We start from the raw sequence: 12,532 nt of genomic DNA on the forward strand, positions 1-12,532 counted from the left end.
ACATATTTCTGCATTTACAAACATTCATTTGATGTTCATCGAATATCCTGAAGTATTTTTAAACGTATTGTATATGTCACGGTAGAGACGAAGATCTGGTAGAAACGTCGTTTCTACCGGTAGAGACGAGGATCGTCGTTTCTACCGGTAGAAACGACGATACCGGTAGAAACGAAGAAATAATACACAAGAGTTTTTAAAACAGATGGTTGCGAGTTGAAAGCGAGAGAAACTTTGATCTTGTCATTAAAACCGCTGGTAAAAGTCCCCTCACATAGCACAAATAATACACAAGTCTTTAAAACAGCTGGTAAAAGTCCCCTCACATAGCACAAATAATACACAAGTCTTTAAAACAGCTGGTAAAAGTCACCTCACATAGCACAAATAATACACAAGTCTTTAAAACAGCTGGTAAAAGTCACCTCACATAGCACAAATAATACACAAGTCTTTAAAACAGCTGGTAAAAGTCCCCTCACATAGCACAAATAATACACAAGTCTTTAAAACAGCTGGTAAAAGTCACCTCACATAGCACAAATAATACACAAGTCTTTAAAACAGCTGGTAAAAGTCACCTCACATAGCACAAATAATACACAAGTCTTTAAAACAGCTGGTAAAAGTCCCCTCACATAGCACAAATAATACACAAGTCTTTAAAACAGCTGGTAAAAGTCCCCTCACATAGCACAAATAATACACAAGTCTTTAAAACAGCTGGTAAAAGTCACCTCACATAGCACAAATAATACACAAGTCTTTAAAACAGCTGGTAAAAGTCCCCTCACATAGCACAAATAATACACAAGTCTTTAAAACAGCTGGTAAAAGTCCCCTCACATAGCACAAATAATACACAAGTCTTTAAAACAGCTGGTAAAAGTCCCCTCACATAGCACAAATAATACACAAGTCTTTAAAACAGCTGGTAAAAGTCCCCTCACATAGCACAAATAATACACAAGTCTTTAAAACAGCTGGTAAAAGTCAACTCATATAGCAAAAATAATACACAAGGGAACTCTCTCTCGCAGATATAGCCAGTGTGTACTTGTCTTGTGTTATCGTAAACGAGTCTCTTTTGGTTGAATCAAGGCTATCGACCTAGACACAATCATTTGTCGTAGTAAGCGTAGACATCCGGTCTGCTCCCCGCCTAATGGCCGATGTCTTCCGTCTTCGGGGGACTACGTGGGTTTAAATTTGGAGTGGTCCTTCTCCTAGAGGAGTTTCCTTGCAGGGATAGTGAGCCTCCTCTGCCCTCGTTTTAATTTTGGAGTGATCTTCTCCTAGGACAGCTGCCTTCCAGGGTTGACGAGCCTGTCCTGCCCGGCTATTTAACCCATAGTTGGGGGTTGGTTCGTGGGCACCAGGGCGTATCCACACGCCGGTGGGCCTGCATGCCACACGTCTAGGGGCCAACCTCCTCCGAGTCCTTGTAGTTCAGCCTGGGGCCTTTCGGTACCCAGTTCACGCCTGTCGCCACGATGGAGGCACTACAAAGGGCTTGCTGTGGAGAGGTTATGTACTGGCAGGAGAGACTGACGCAAGCTGCTCTCTTTTCGCGCTGTCCTGAAAAGGACGGTGCTAGCCAGCGGTGAGGGCTGAAAGCGAGAGGTGACAAGCACAAAACACTTCGCCAACACACTAGACACATCACACAACCATTTGACAGGCATCAAGACTATCAATGTGAAGCCTTAACAATTTGTAGAACTCTTCTTTTTGTTCCATTGTCAACAATCTTTAGCAACAATTAAAATAGCCGGCTATAATAATGTTGAAGGTCTGTGGAATACTGTTTTCGGAAGTCAAACTGACAGAGATATTTCACGAATTGTGTTCACTCTGAAGGAAAAAAAAGTTGTGATTGCTGTCTTCGTCTGGTCAGGGAAGGCAGTTGTAGTACTAGGTGAACAATATTTGCTGACATTCTCAATACATTTCCCACAAATGCACGTGCTCTGTAAACAACGTTAAAAATGAGTTCATTCCGGTAAGATAGAACTGTGTTCATAATTGACAAAATCACCTACATTGCACACACACACACAAACGTTTTATTCCGATCGTCGTTTCTACCGGTAGAAACTCCGATCGTCGTCTCTACTGGTAGAAACGTCGTTTCTACCGGTAGAAACGAGGATCGTCAGAAACGACGATCCTCGTCTCTACCGGTAGAAACGACGTTTCTACCAGATCTTCGTCTCTACCGTGACATATACATGCATTACATACGACAAACTATGGTTGACGGCAACGCATGCGGCCATAGCGGACACTAGAATCTTGTCCCAGATCTCCTTTGCCCCTCCCCCCTCCCCTTTCCCACCAAACAACACAATATAAACATAAAGAGGGGAACAAATCTCATGAGTTAACTTTGTGATAAAAAAAGGCCAGGGTTTTGTTTGAACCGTTGATTGAAGTGCGACCCTTTACATTTACCCAGTTTCGCTTGATTGCGCGAGTAACCGACCGACTATCCCGCCCAAACCAAATCCCGCACCAATTAACCAACCCATCCACTCATCAGTCAGGCAACCAACCAACCAGTCAACCAACCAACCAGTCAACCAACCAACCAGTCAACCAACAAACCAGTCAACCAACAAACCAGTCAACCCCCCAGCCAACCAACCCAGCTGTTCTCACGAAACCGTGAAGTATATCACAGAAAGCTACGCCATTTCACAGACGTTGCTGAACTGTCACTAACAGTTCAACAGATGCACCGACTTTTTAACATGGACTACATTAATTGTTAAAAGAAAGTTTTTTCAAGGTGTGGTAATGTGCAAACAGTTGTTACAAAACGTTTACAATGTAGAAGGATAATCTGAATGTTATCAGAAATCCAATGCAGGCATATGCAGGACTAATATTTAACGTTACCAAAGCAGGGGCGGATCAGTTCATTTTATGGGGGGGGGGGGGGGGTTCCAAAAGTATATTGTGAAGATATGGGTGTGAAGGCGCGAAGCGCTGAGCCGACGGCGCGAAGCGCCTAGCTTGCTAGGGGGGTCCGGGGGCATGCCCCCCCGGAAACTTTTGAAAAAAAGGGTGCAAAATGGTGCAATCTGGTGCATTCTGAGGATGATCATTACCAGTTTCAGGCAGCAGATTTTGTCACTGATTAATACCCCAAAAATTGAAACTCAATGTAAAATAAAGAAATGCACTATACAAATATTTTTATTTTTTGGCTGGGGGGGGGGGGGGGTCCAGGAAACCCCAGAAACCCCCCCCCCCCCCCCCCGTCCGCCCCTGCAAAGAATCCTGTCATCGGTGATGAAGAGAATGCTATTCATGAACATTAACCAAAGTCAAAGAAATTTTCTACGAGGAACAAGAAAACAAAAAAAAAAGGTATTTACATAGTTTATACAAACAAGAGGCGAAGCCATCAAGGCTCACGTAAGAAATCGACAAACAGTAACACAAACTCAATCACTCCGTCACACACACACACACACACACACACACACACACACACACACACACACACACACACATATACACACACACACACACACACACACACACACACACACACACACACAGAAAGAGCATAGGTGAAACTGTGCAAGAAAGCGAGACACTAGATCTAGATCTGTCTGTCTGCATGTAGCCTACTTACAGGGACACGACTGCCAACTAGTCTCGGCCCGCTCAAAATAATAATGACCGAGACTTTCAGTACTTCCTTCGCGTGACGTCTAACCCTCTTACGTCATAATGTGACGTCAATGTAATGTGACGTCTTCAAATGTTAGAGTTTCTACCACAGACATACACACGCACGCACGCACGCACATACGCACGCACGCACAGACAGACAAAGTTACGATCGCATAGGCTACACTTACGTGAGCCAAAAACCCGACAGACGTTGCAGAATTGTCATCAACAGTTCAACAGAACACATGTACCAACACCATGTTTGAGCACGAGTTGTGATGCTTCCCGTATAGCATGTAATACAATTCGAATAGATACATAAAAGCTAGTTTTCTGCGAATAAATCAGACGTAAAAGTTATTCCCAAAATAAAAGAACTGGTTAAGTTTGTCAAAGCGACGTCTTGTTTGGAAGTGTACATATTGTAAAGATGTAAACGTTCGTTTTGTCAAATGATGAGTATAACCGTCTAACACATAAACGCTACACGATCTCGTTTTCCCCTCCTGTCGCTCTTCGTTTGACGGAGTTACCTGGTAATTTTCGGACCCATAACGCAAAAACATATCAACTAGAAAAGTCTTGTGTAAAGGTCACGTGCTTTCTCAATGTCTCAGTTAACGTGCTCTCTCCACTTCCCATTAAGGGGGTTCACAAGGTAAGACGGCGACCCCTAGTGGCCGAGTGTGGCGACAGATGAAAGGGAAACAAAAAGCTCAAGTTTTGTTGACTATAGTTTCGTAGAGGATGTCTACACGGTAAGAAGATTACAAAGTTTTCGTGAGTAAATCCTACAGCACCGGAGTTGCATACATACATGCAACATTGCCTTGACTGGGAATATACACGTATTTTTTTGTCGCACGAGAACGCAAGCAAATATTATGATTAGGTAGAAATACAACTCCGCGTTTAAGTGTGTGTGTGTGTGTGTGTGTGTGTGTGTGTGTGTGTGTGTGTGTGTGTGTGCGTGCGTGTATGTGTGTGTGTGTGTGTGTGGAAAAGAAGGTGAGATGGAGCTCAAGCTCTTGTCTAATTATACTTATGTATTAGGCCAACCCCCAACCGCCACACACACACAGTTCACCCCCCTCCCGAAAGTCATGTGCCTGTGGTTGAAACCTCTTTTCACAACACAGCGCAGGTACATTTCTGTCAAATACTGATAAAATAGCATTGCGTAACAGGGTAACAGGTAAATGTGGAGTGTATTTTCTTCCTGGTTTAGAGCGGCTCGTTGGTCTAGGGGTATGATTCTCGCTTCGGGTGCGAGAGGTCCCGGGTTCAATTCCCGGACGAGCCCTACAGAATCATATTTTTAACTTATATAATAGACTTAGACTCAACTTCACACAAACCAATCCTTGTGTTTGTGACATTGTTTTGTGTCCTGTCTGTCGATCTTTTTAAAAAATCTTTTGTTTGTTTGTTTGTTTGTTTTCCGTTGATGTATTCAAAAATCTCTCAGCTCATGTAAGTTCATAATATTTTGTTTGTGCTATAATTATGTTTTTGTTTCCCTGTATTCTGTCTGTCTGCGCGTATGTCTTTGTGTTTGCTTGTTTGTTTGTTTGTTTGTTTGTTTGTTTGTTTATTTCTTTGTTTGTTTGTGTGCTTCCTTGCTTGTTATTTGTGTTTGTGTTTTGTTTGTTTGTTTTGTTTTGTTTATTGTTCGAATATTTGCCGAGTTTTTGAATATTTGAAACTTTTAATCGTCCCTGTATATTCACTAATAAAGATAAGTTCATTCCCCTGTTCGCATACGGTATACATACAACTCTAACCCTGTTTCACTGACGAAATCACGAAGAAAACCCAAGCTGGGCAGTTAACTTTCTGAGAATTGCTTGCGTAGTCATCGGCTCGTTGGTCTCAGTAGGGGTATGATTCTTGCTTAGGGTGCGAGAGGTCATGGGTTCAAATCCTGGACGAGGCCTTTATTTTTAACATCTTTTTTGTTTTCGTTCTTGAATGAAATATTATCATTGTCTCGTCTTAATGTCACATGGTGACATGCGCGTGTCATTTACGCTTAAGGTAAGCTCAGTGCCAAGAACCAAGTAAAAATATCAATACATTTTTATCTGTAAGCTCGCGCTTGTAAGTTGTCGGTTCAACATATGTTGTTCGGCTCAGAAAAGCGCACGCTGTCACGGAAAGTCAAGTTACAATGTCTATGATTTGCGTGTTAATACATCGGCTCGTTGGTCTAGGGGTATGATTCTCGCTTTGGGTGCGAGAGGTCCCGGGTTCAAATCCCGGACGAGCCCTAATTTTTTTCTAACATTTTTTTCAGAAGCATCTCGTACAACGTTTGCACTGATATTTGTAACGGAGAGGTGGTACACTTTTATTGCACCTCATTTATTGTGTGTGTGTGTGTGTGTGTGTGTGTGTGTGTGTGTGTGTGTGTGTGTGTGTGTGTGTGTGTGTGTGTGTGTCTGTCTGTCTGTCTGTCTGTCTCTCTGTCTGTCTGTCTGTGTGAGTGTGTATGTATGTGCGTGCCTGCCTGTCGGTGTCTGCATTGATCTGTGTGTAGGTTACATTTATTTTGTTTGTCTGTTCTTTTATCTATTTCTTCCTTACTTTGTCTCCTACCCTCTTTTTATATTTAGTCAAGTTTTGACTAAATATTTTAACATCGAGGGGGAATCGAAACGAGGGTCGTGGTGTATGTGCGTGTGTGCGTGCGTGTGTGCGTGCGTGTGTGCGTGTGTGTGTGTGTGTGTGTGTGTAGAGCGATTCAGACTAAACTACTGGACCGATCTTTATGAAATTTGACATGAGAGTTCCTGGGTATGAAATCCCCGAACGTTTTTTTCATTTTTTTTGATAAATGTCTTTGATGACGTCATATCCGGCTTTTCGTGAAAGTTGAGGCGGCACTGTCACGCCCTCATTTTTCAACCAAATTGGTTCAAAGTTTGGTCAAGTAATTTTCGACGAAGCCCGGACTTCGGTATTGCATTTCAGCTTGGTGGCTTAAAAATTAATTAATGACTTTGGTCATTAAAAATCTGAAAATTGTAAAAAAAAAATAAAAATTTATAAAACGATCCAAATTTACGTTTATCTTATTCTCCATCATTTCCTGATTCCAAAAACATATAAATATGTTATATTCGGATTAAAAACAAGCTCTGAAAACTAAATATATAAAAATTATTATCAACATTTTTTTTTCGAAATCAATTTAAAAACACTTTCATCTTATTCATTGTCGGTTCCTGATTCCAAAAATATATAGATATGATATGTTTGGATTAAAAACACGCTCAGAAAGTTAAAACGAAGAGAGGTACAGAAAAGCGTGCTATCCTTCTCAGCGCAACGAATACCCCGCTCTTCTTGTCAATTCCACGGGCACTGCCTTTGCCACGGGCGGTGGAGTGACGATGCTACGAGTATACGGTCTTGCTGCGTTGCGTTGCGTTCAGTTTCATTCTGTGAGTTCGACAGCTACTTGACTAAATATTGTATTTTCGCCTTACGCGACTTGTTTTTACATTCATCTCTGGTATTGTGGGTTTAATATATATTTTTGTTGTTCACATCAAACCTCAAAGAGACAGATAAGCAGTGACGTCTTGGTATGTTTGTTTTGGTGCCACGTTTTCTTAAAGTTAAAACCTGTGCTGCACAAGTAGTGACAGAAGTCTTGGGGATTTGCCCTTGCCATTGTCATAACATTCAAAGGCATTTTTAGCAGCTAAAGGCACAGTCCTTTCTGTGTCATTACGCCATCAAATATCTCCCAGGGATGGTCAAATCTCAAAATTATAACTCGCCAGCCGGGCGAGTAACTTCAAGAAAGTCACTAGCCCGGCAGAAATTGTCGCTGGCCTGGTACATACCACAGTTGATCAACAGTGTTTATATGGCTTTAAAACCCGATATTGCAACCAAAAGGGTCGCATTTGACCAGAATTTTCTTTGGCCAGCCGGGCGAGTTGCCAGGCGGTTTCTACTCGCCCGGCGGATTTTTTACTCTCCCCTGGGGACCTGGCGGACGATTGGGCCATCCCTGTCTCCCCAGCTTATTTGAATAAATTAACTCATACAAAAAATTGCCACTTTGCAACGAAGGCAGGCACGATGTTGATGTTTGGTACGTGTCCTGGTGGTGGCATGACCTTGTCTCCTGTCAAAGTTTTGGCAGATTTACGAGAATGAGCAAAACCGTTTTCCCAGGAAGAACTGTGCCTTTAACAGTGGTTATTGGTACCTTCCACTGTCTGGCACAGTTAAAAGCGATTAATGATCAGTTCTGTGTAATTAAACCTGGAACATGTCATGCACGTGAAAGTGATCGGTCTTCTGACTCGATCATAGGGTGAAAAACTGTATCAGTCAGACACTGTTTTATGTGAGGCGCTAGACTTAAATGAATTGTTTTTAACATTCTCAAAATTGTTTTTGGTTTTGACGTTGTTGATGTGGATGTTGTTGTTCTTTTCGTTGTTGTCGAACTGTGGTTATTCACTTTCACGTGTTTTTGTGTTTTCTTCTGTAAATATGATAGCTGTCTCTCTGTCCCTCCCTCCCTCTCTCTCTCTCTCTCTCTCTCTCTCTCTCTCTCTCTCTCTCTCTCTCTCTCTCTCTCTCTCTCTCTTCGACATACACAAACAGACAGACACATTTGCACGTCACACACATGTACGCACGCACGCACGCTCGCACGCACGCACGCACGCACTCACACACACACACACAAGCACACACACACACACACACACGCACACTCTCTTTCTTTTTCAGTCACACGAACGCACAAACAGACTCACAAACACAACCCCCCCTCTCCCCCCCCCCCCTTACCCACCCAGACACTAGAGATATCAACAGGCAGACACTATCTCTTACTATTTTTAGCACGGATTGTTTGGGAGGTGCCATGAGATTTCCTCCCTGAAGAAGGGAGATAAGGCTTGCACCTGCTGTTTGCAGTGCAACAGGTTGCCTCTAAGATGACTTTTGTGTTCCTTGGACTAAGTGCGTAAGGCCAAGAAAAATTAAATGCTTGTTTCTGGTGACAGGGCCAAAAGAATTAGGGTCGGTGGGCTGGTTTCTTTTTGCGTGTGTGTTTTTCTTTTCTTTTATTAAACAATGGAGTTTGTTTGTTACTTAACACAGGTGATAGTAACTTTATATTGGCCGGAAATCATGCGAAATGTGTCCCCCTTGATGTCGCCTGAGTTGTAGTCTGCAAAATCGAATTGTGTCCTTTATATCTAAAATATTGCGAAAGAATGTGCATGAGTGCGCCTTGAGTCGCCTTGTGGTGAGATATGTGCGCGTTATAAATTCTCGTATTATTTAAGTTATTGAGACATCCCAGTGCACTAAGGGATTTATAGAGCAAATCGAGAAAATTCATTATTGAACGAAGCGCATAGCGCTGAGTTCAATAATTATTTTCGAGATTTGCTCTATAAATCCCTTAGTGCACTGGGATTGTTTCAATAACGATATTGTCAGTACCGCCATTGAAAAAAGAAGATTCCAAACGCACATTTTGCTACGCGCATTTGAATAGGCATAACTGTGTGGTCAGGTCGTGTACAGTAAGATCTACTTTTGTGTGGGGTGTCTCAAGTGTGTGTGGTGCTTTCGTCACACGCATTTTAATTTCTGTTGGTAAATTCCAGTGTAGCGTTAAGCTGAACAGTGATGATCTTTCAGAGAGACCTCATTTGAACTCGTAGAAAGGACTGTGCTCTTCGTTATTTACGATTCGAAACCTCCAGTCGAGCTTCGACGGATTGACTGTGCGGAGTGACTCCCCTTGAATTGACTACCCCCCCCCCCCCCCCGAAGGACTCGACGGTTAGCACATTTTTAAAATAAATGTGGCATATTTTTCGTGTTGTATCTTCCCTCATCGGGGAGTCTGATACTAAATATGAACGGTAAGAATGCTCTGAACCTTACACGTATTATATCCCCATCGTTTTTTCGTTCACATTTGCGCAACATGTTAATTTGCTGAGCGGGGTTTATGTCGTCTGCTAGGCTAGGGCAATCGAACCACTGCAGTCTGCACTGAGTCTGCACGCATGAGGCAGGCTGGTAATAAGTCTTATATATGGTAAGAACGTTCTGAACCCTACACGTTTTCGATTACGATTGTTCTTGCCTTGAAATAATAATTCGGAAACCATTCATTTACTGAACTGATGCAGTCGTATTTCAGTGTAGTCTGCTACGTATGACAGAGTCGATCGAGTCAGTCTTCACTGGTCTAGCTGGTACGTTATCGGAATAACACTTGTGTTTTCTGTTAGCCGCTGGGAATTGTATACTAACTCATCATTTGGTAATGTGGATGATAAGCTACATGCCACTAACACGGCATATGAGAAGAATCTATGCAAGTCGGCAAAAATGAGATGAAACACAGCGGCTTCTATTTTTAGATCAGTGGCACTGTGGCACAGGCACATGCAATCTGTCAGAAAAAAACCCACTTCTGCTTTAATTGAGAAGCAGGGGATTTATGGTCATTTGGTATTGTGGAGAATATAAGCTACATGTCATTAATTAATTCTGAGGATGAGAGCACAGTCTCGCTTAGGCAAAGGGCGGAAGAATACGCTCTGTGGAAAAGTTAGCGCACTCCAAGAGTGCGCTAACAGTTTTAGCGCATCGCCATTAGCCAATCAACTGGTTCACATTAGTCATGTGACACCAATACGTACTGACAATTATTATTATTACTATTATTGTCTGAGGGAAACAACAATTTTGTAGGGTCGGGAGGAAAAATATAGGGTCGGTCGGGTAATCGAAATCAAGCAACGTTTTGGGGTGCCTTATTGGATGCTAGGCTTGTGCTTGAAGGTATAGTGGGTTTACCAAGCAGTGCACTATTTTATTCTGGAGTTGTGTCCACACTGCTTATTGTCTTTTAATAATCGTGAGAGTGAAAGTTAATGAGGAAGAGGAGTTTACATTCTCTGTGGAAAACTATTCAATGTGATCGTTGTATATTGATCTGAACAGTCAGTAAACCTTACATTTCTGGCACCAAAATGTTTTTTTGTGTCAGTTTCAGAGCCCAACGGACGTCAGTTGTCATTCATATATATATATAAATGGCAACCGTAATAAAAAGTTGCATGTTATGGTATGTTATGTTGTCAAATGCGATGTTAGGAGCGTACAAAGCTGAAACAAAGAGCGCACAAAATATTTCAACGGTACATAAACTTCGGAACAGTCTCCTGGTACTGAAAAGTTTCTAACCTACAGCAGGTCTTGTAAATCGAAAAAGTCATTGTACAAAGTTCGGCGAACGTACTATAACTGACCCAAAACTTTCGCTATCAGTGACAGGTCTGATCTGCTGGCGGCTCGGTCAGTGCTAGAACAACACCGGTGAAACCCATAGCAACAGTGCAAGCAGCAGCAACAGCAACAGCAGCAGCAGAACGAGAGGAAGAAGAAGAGCAGGAAAAGGAAGGAGGAGCGTGGAGGATGAAGGAGGGGCAGGCAGGAGTGGGGGAGGAGGAGGAGAGAAAGAATGGTTGGGGAGCGGAACGGGAAAGGGGGTGGGACGGGGAGGGGGGGTGGGTGTGAAAGAAAGGTTTGTCGGCTAACGAGTTTTCTCGGTCAGTGCTACGATAACAACGACAAAATCGTAATTAAGCTATAATTGTTCAAACTGAAGAAACAGTAAAGAAGATGTCTGTCAACCGCTGTCAGTGCTCCTTAATTACAAATGAACCACAACTGTCTTCAAACGTTCACAACAACCCGTATAGCACCCCAAAACCTCTGTCAGACCCCTCCCTCCCTCTCCGCCCCCTCCTCTTAGCAAAACAAAATGTTGGTTTTCTTTTTTCCCTCACAATATATTTGTACCCATACAATTAAGGCTGGGAGCAAGTTGAGAAAAGAAAAAAAGAAGGGAAAGCAGGGTGAAAAAAGGTAACTTTCAAAAGCAATATTCACGACTTTCTAGTTTTAAGCACTTTTATAGCACCTCGCGCACTCTCAAGTCTTCTTTTATTCACGTTAGCCCACAATGGCAAACCGACACAGCGCATGTTGGTATCAGTTCAAGATCTGGGTTGTTCAGCTGTAATGGAGAACAAGACCATAAAGAAGATTTAAAGGAGCTTTGCAACTAACTTTGAATAATAACGGTGCCCTGTTCACAATGTTTATAATAATTTTATATCATCAAAAATAAAAAACACACAAATAGACTGCCAACTTTGTGTAATTAGTGTTTGTCTGTGCACTTAAAAAGACCGCGGGGTCGATATATTTGTGAACGTAACGTTTTGATTTGTCAATAACTAAACATTCCAACAACTTACCCTTCTTGTTTTTTGATTCTATATAATATAACAACATAAACACTTACTATGTTTTACAATGTGTGCTACTTTATTTTAGAATAATCATATAGTATGTCACACATTGTGGAACACTTCACTTGAGAAAGTCGGTTGAAGTTTGTTTGTTTGTTTGTTTGCTTGCTTGCTTAACGCCCAGCCGACCACGAAGGGCCATATTAGGGCGGTGCTGCTTTGACTTATAACGTGCGCCACACACAAGACAGAAGTCGCAGCACAGGCTTCATGTCTCACCCAGTCACATTATTCTGACACCGGACCAACCAGTCCTAGCACTAACCCCATAATGCCAGACGCCAGGCGGAGCAGCCACTAGATTGCCAATGTTAAAGTCTTAGGTATGACCCGGCCGGGGTTCGAACCCACGACCTCCCGATCACGGGGCGGACGCCTTACCACTAGGCCAACCGTGCCGGTTTAGTCGGTTGAAGGAACGCTACGAACAACAACCAAGCAACCAAGTGATTTGGGCTGCACTGAGG

The 12,532-nt window shown here is 42.5% G+C and overlaps 1 protein-coding gene and 2 non-coding genes across 4 annotated transcripts in view; 2 read left to right on the forward strand and 1 right to left on the reverse strand.

Annotated features, from left to right (window-relative positions):
• Positions 1-12,532, reverse strand: part of LOC138958311 (sodium-coupled monocarboxylate transporter 1-like) — an 82,271-nt gene that overhangs the window by 47,878 nt on the left and 21,861 nt on the right. The gene's annotated exons all lie outside the window — the stretch shown is intronic.
• Positions 4,919-4,990, forward strand: Trnap-cgg (transfer RNA proline (anticodon CGG)). The gene has a single exon. It is a non-coding gene; the product is annotated as a tRNA-Pro (tRNA).
• Trnap-ugg (transfer RNA proline (anticodon UGG)) lies at positions 5,886-5,957 on the forward strand. Its single transcript has one exon. It is a non-coding gene; the product is annotated as a tRNA-Pro (tRNA).

Source organism: Littorina saxatilis, linkage group LG2, assembly GCF_037325665.1.
Source record: "Littorina saxatilis isolate snail1 linkage group LG2, US_GU_Lsax_2.0, whole genome shotgun sequence".
Taxonomy (NCBI): domain Eukaryota; kingdom Metazoa; phylum Mollusca; class Gastropoda; order Littorinimorpha; family Littorinidae; genus Littorina; species Littorina saxatilis.